This window comes from Cyprinodon variegatus, unplaced genomic scaffold (genome assembly GCF_000732505.1).
Source record: "Cyprinodon variegatus isolate N-32 unplaced genomic scaffold, C_variegatus-1.0 Scaffold591, whole genome shotgun sequence".
Lineage (NCBI taxonomy): Eukaryota > Metazoa > Chordata > Actinopteri > Cyprinodontiformes > Cyprinodontidae > Cyprinodon > Cyprinodon variegatus.
Window position 1 is genome coordinate 360,019 of NW_015151044.1, and position 6,667 is coordinate 366,685.

Consider the following 6,667-nt stretch of genomic DNA (forward strand, 5'->3'; position numbering starts at 1 on the left):
TATATATATATATATATATATATATATATATATATATATGTGTGTGTGTGTGTGTGTGTGTGTGTGTGTGTGTATGTATGTATATGAAAAAAATCATCCTCTAGGAAATTCAAAACAAAAGCCAAGGTTTATCAAGTAGCAAATTAACAAAGCTCAGGTGCATTTTCGCCAAAAACCCTCCCACACTTTTATACCGGCGCTGCTACATGTTTTGAGAGGCGTAGAAAGAGGTGTAACTTTGCAAACATTTCTTAAGTGTAGAGAGCCAGAAGGACCCTCCAGCATTGTCCACCAGGAGAAAGAGAAACACGTTGACAAAGGAAGCCATTGTTCTCGGTGAACAATTCAAGGGGCCTAGTAAGCTGTCCTCTGCGATCAGGCAGCCGGCCGCTGATCTGAATGCATGGGGCCACTCTGAGGAGGATGGTAATATATGGCGAGGTAAACTGAAAACACTGGCAACACTAAAGCCTGAAAGCTTCTGTAAACATGAACTCAGTAGACATGTAGAGAGGTGAGTTTGGAAATGTGGTTAAAGGGATGCTTTATGAGCTTTAGCTGGAGCATGTTACACCTGCTCGGTTTGGTGGGTGGTGGGTGTGGTTATTATTTTCTGTTATTCCTACATTGATGCAGATACAGTTCCCTAATATTAATCTTTTTCTTTATTCTGCTCCTCCAGCTCTGTTGTGTTTTTATTAATGTTTGAACTTCCCTGGATACGTAATGTCATAAAGTATGGAGTATTACATTACAGGAAAAATACAGAGATGTAAGCTTTCTGTAAATGTTTGTAGTATACCTGTTTAAAATTTATGGAAAAAAAAAATCAGTCTGACATAATCCTAACTTCTTAATTTAGTATATATATATATATATATATATATATATATTACATTATATTCTAGTTTGATATATAATTTATTATTTTAGGTATATAGATAAATAAATAGCTTAAAATATATGATATGCTTAAAAAATATAGAATTTAATTTAGTACAATTTCATAAAACTATAAGAAATGTTTTATTTATATATTTTTTGTGAATCTTAAGGTTTACAAATAGATACTTTACATGCTCCTTTTTATAATTGCTAAAAAAAGCTTTCAGCTTATTTTAAACATTTTAAAAATGAATAAATTTTTATGAAATTTTATATTGATGGTAAAAGAATGAGTTGCTGTTTGCTCCTGCTTTGTGCACACTGTATCAATAATTCTGGACAACTTCCACTGGTTGGGGTCAGCATGAGTACTGATGTAGAGGTCCTTGACTCAATCTGATAAATGTCATGAGCTGTTTGCATTGATCTGCTTGTCACACAGCCTGCAGAAAAGAGTCATTATCCTGTCTGTTTCTGTATAATTATTGTGCATTTGGACAGCTGTTGAATCTTAAATCTTCTTTGAATGTGTGCTGTTCTATATACTGAGGCTAAAAGCGCATCAAATTTGTGGTTTTGTGAAGGTTAAACAGATTTTTTGATGCTGTTGGCACTTAATGATTTCTCACTGCTGACACAAATTCATGCAGTGGGTGCATTATTTTATTTTCAAATGATTAAAGGCATTGAAATGTACAGTTGCTGTCACTTCATATGTATTGCTTTTTGTTTTGGTCTTGTATTCCAGCCTGATCTAAATATGAAATGTATAAGGACACCATGAAAAACTAGAACATCACATTTTGTTGTGGGCAGTCATTACTGAAGGCAGTAAAACAAGTCGAATCCCAGCGGTGGCTTTAAAGCTATTTTTTATGTTCATCTGGAGGAAAGCAGTAACTCCAGTGTTGAGGTGAATTTCACAAAAATCTTCAACGTGAGTTGTTTACATGAAAACAAAGGCACACGCTTAACCTCCTTTCAAAGCGTTGCTCTTATTGATGCTCATTTGCACCCACTGGATGACACACACACACAGACACGCGTGCCACATAACACGCAAAGCGGCAAACAATTCAATAAAGTTATGTGAGGCCCTTTTTCTTCTGCACGCTGTGACTAAACCTCACTTTGGTCTCATGTTCACAGCACACCGCTCCTCAACGCTGTCAGTTAACCCTGCAATTAACCTGCACCTCAGCCAAACATCATTAGGGAGAGAAAGGAAGAGATAGATTTTTAAAAAACATTAAAGGGAAGAGTGGGAAACTGTGACATGCATCTGTGGGAAATGAACCATGACACATAGCGAATCTTAAAAATACATATAAATTCATTTGTAATGCTTTTAATCTTAACTTCGTTTTACAACAATCACTTATTTGCCTCTTCTGACACATCACACCTTCTTTATTGTACATTATCTTAACTATTCCTCATGCATTTCTTTGATAGGGGATTATTAATCTCCAATAAGCATACAGCATCAGCCTCTGACCTCTCCCATCCCCCCACACTTTTTTTTTTTTTTTTTGCAGACTGGGAGGTTCCCAGTATAGAGGTTTGGACGTTGGAAGCATCAGAGAGATTTTGCATACAGCTGTATTCAAACATGGGGCCGCTCCTCTGACAACTGATGGAGGAATGGATGGAATATATATGAAAATTTAACTGCGTATTATATTTAAATTCATTTCTTAAAGGCATTGTTGTAGATTAATCAGATTTACCCCCATATTTTGGAATAGTCTACCATGGAATGGTGTATATATGGGGTTCTAATGTTAGTCTATGGTTTTCCTAATTTTTTTTTAAATTAACAAATAGAGTAAATGTGTCATAGATCCTAAACTAGGCCAAGGTTGAGAGAACAAAGTATTTTATATTTTAAATAAGAGTAAAACAAACCGATTAATGTTTCCCCCAAATGAAACAATATGAAAATAAAACAAATAGGATTTTTGAATCTGATACCAACTTTTGTAGCAATAAAAAAAAATAAAAATTAAACATACTAAAAAAAAAAAAAAAAAAAGTATTTGGGGTGCAGCAAACAAATAACTTTTTTATTTTGTACCTTTTTATATATATCTGACATCATCCTGGACGATTAACCATATTGCTAAAATATTAAAAACCTTGAGACCTAATTTTAGCTAGTATAGTAATTGGTCTAACCCTACTTCAAATAAAAGATACATTATAATGACATTTAAAAGCAAACTCCACTGGTACCTACAAAAAATACTTAATATCTTATTTTTAGATCTATTCTCCCTCTAAATATTGAAAATGAGCCTTAAAAATATAATAAGGTGTTCCAATATTAGCAATCATTTCACTAAAAGCACAGTTCATCAAAACTATTTTTTTCTTTGAAGTAGTCTACTTTGCATTGACCAGTAGTGGTAACTTTTTCAAGTTTCACCTTCAGACTTCTTTTTGAACGACTTCTTTCATCAAAGAACTGAAAGCGTATCATTTTTCATAAGCACATTCCTAAGACAGTTACTTCAGAGCTCCTACTCTTATCTAAACATGCTGTCCAATCACAGCCATTTGCCATCTTGTAGTGAAGCAAAGTTGTAATTGAATACATAGCCTTGCTCTGTAAACGTTTATAAAAATTCAAAAGAAATAATTTGTCTTCAATACAGTCTAATGAGAGAAAAAAAAGAGTAAATACAACAAAAAATTATTTTACTGTGTGGAAAATGTACACACAAAGTTTGAAACTGCAGTGTACACAGGTATATATTACTGGTGGGCACCTAAGCTGTGCTTTTAGTGGAATTCTGCCATGATTTTTTTTCTTTTTTTTTTTTAATAGACACGATAAAAAAAGAAATGAATTTATACTTTACTTTTATGGACGTAGAATTTCCAAGTTTTTGAATTCTAAGACCAGGAACAGTAATGTTTATTCATACACACACACACCTATCTTACCAAAGTACCGGTAGCAGGCGAGTCGGTAGACAACTTAGGCTAAGTGTGTTGCCTAGGTGTAAATGAAGGTGGCAGGGAGGAGCAGGTATGATCAAAAATAGTGGGATGGCATTTCTTCCTAATAACCATGGTCACCAGACCGAATTTGTTCTGGTTGGAAAAAATATGGTAATAAATTATCATATATGTCCAATAAATTCATTCTAATGCTAAATGATAAAAATGAAAGCCTTTCTTTGTCTGATTTCATATATATATATATATATATATATATATATATATATATATATATATATATATATATATATATATATATCAAATAATTTAATGCGAAGTTTCAAGCAGAGATATAAGAGTAATGTGATGCAGATAACTGCCAAACAACAAGGGATTGGGAACATTACAGACAAACATGAATATGCACTAACGTGGTGAACTAGAATGTAAAAACTGGCTCAATGATAGGGCTAATTTATATAAGATTACAAAGGCTGGAACAAAGGGCCAGCTCTATGTTATATAAACATGAACAATCTGTGTGTTAAAAAAATAAATCAGTGTGAAGTGAATAATGTGACTTACACATGTTTTTTTTCTTTCTCAGTTCAAACAAAAAATGGTCCAATTTGCTCAACACTCCATTAAACAGTGCGACAGCCTTTTGATCTGAAGTGAGATACCACTTTGGGCATTATAAGCTAGATATTGTTTTTTTTTTTTTTACCATATTGTTTTAGGTTTTCCTCTTTTCACAACAGCTCAGCTCTTGTTGGGGGAAATTGCAAATAGGCCACAGGAAATACATCCAAGGTAAAACTGACTGATAATAAATAAAGCCATGCTGCCCTGGGGTGTGAACCATTTTGTCTATATCAATAACCACTGCTCAATTCTAGTCTGAGACACCAAATGTTGGCAGAATCCGACCACATACTGAAGCTCCAGACAGCCGTGGAAGTCATGAACGAGGGGTTGAAGGTTCATCATTCTTTCCAGTCCTGTTTTTTTTTTCTGACCCTTTACGGTACAGTGTGTAGTATCTGGGAGAACTGTTTCGTCTCCCTTAAGAAGATTAGAGATGATTGGTTTTATTGACCAGCCTACGCTACGGTTATCAGGGCGACTCTCAGAGCATGGAGCCGCGCTTTTGTCTGGCCCTCATTGTTCTTCCCAACCCTGGACCCTGCACTGATATGAATTTGATATGACAGTAAAGTGCCAATTATGTACATATGTGCGAAGCTAGCCTTCTCCTCCCCTCACACACACACACACACATATATATATATATACCTCACCCCTCGCTTTTCTTACAGCTCTGAAAAGACTGAGAGGAAGAGAAGATGGAGAAAAATACGTTGGATGGAACACTAAGAGGTTTTGGGTGTAATTCCCAACAAGAATGGTTAATCTATAATACTAGTAAAGCATTTTTTCCCATCTTATCAAGATTGACTGCATTTTTGATTGGCTGATTCAATCAGCCAGCTTAAAGTTTATAAAATGCACACAGTTATTAAAATAACTTAAATTAAACAACCTATCTTCCCTAGCTAACAGTCTGAACTACTGTCTCTCATTTTAGGACTTAACCTGTGCTGCTGTTTTTTTTTATTAGAATGATTGTACTCACCTTAACTTGCATGCCTTTAAAAAAATGCAGTTATTTGCTATATTTTGGTTTATATTTATGCATGTGTGTGTCTCTATGGACCTTTACTGGCCTCACTTCAAAAGTTGGAAAAGATGTTTAAGTCTGTCTCCAATTTGCTTTTATTACTCTCTTCCTATTTTCTCCCCTCTTTTATGCACTCGACTCAGAGAATAGGTGTTAAATCATCTAAATCATTCCCGGGCTATTATATCCAATTAATGCCTCCTCATGGTGTTTTATTGTGTTATAAACTGCTATTGCTTGTGGTTCAGTAGATAAACACAATGTGTGTCTGTGCCCCCTACCACCGGAGGCTTGCTATAGCCATGCTGGGGAGGGACGGAGGAGGCAGCAGGGTTTCAGAGGTGGTGGGGGAGGACTTGGCCACTGCCCATGGGGTCCCTGGCCACTCTAAATCAGTTAGTTTTGGAGGAGATCCTGGTCGGCTTTTAAAGAGGGTCCATTATATGCTTGTTAATGCCTCAGCCGAGGGGGAAACACTGCTAACTGCGCTCAATTCTCTGTGCACTCTATCTTGGTCGCGCTCTCTCTAACACAAACAAATACACCTACAAACAGCCCCCCCACCATTTCCCTCTCCATCCTACTTTCCCCATCACTGTGTTAGGGTGTCTTGAGACTTTGTGTGAGCAGCCCATGTCCTGTATGCTCTCGCTCTACGCACTCGGCTTTACCCTGAGTCTCCTGATCATGAATTTCACGGTTCTGGCCTTAACTGAAAGGAACACAATATTCCAAAGTCTTCGAATTTTCTGCAGTGGCCTGTGTGCTATGAAGCTGAGAGTATTTTTAATTTATTTTTGGGTGGAACTATGGCCATGTGTGAGTAACTGTGTATGTATGTGCATGACATGAAATGTGTTAAGCAGATCGAGGACCTATTTGAAGATGTGTTTTGATGGCCGGTGGGGGAATTGTGAACTGTGTTATTTCATATTTAGGACAGTGTACAAGGGGGTCTTTTGAGAGGGTCTGTGTGAAATTTTAATTCACACTATAAGTGTGAAGCAGCTTAGTTCATTTATCACTGAGAGCAGATATCCAGAGAGCGGTTTAAATCCCCAGTAGGTTCTTCTGTCACACCAAGCTCTGGAGGATCCCAACCACGCTCAAATCAAAAAAAAAAAAAAGCTTACTCAGTTCATCAAGCAAAATTCG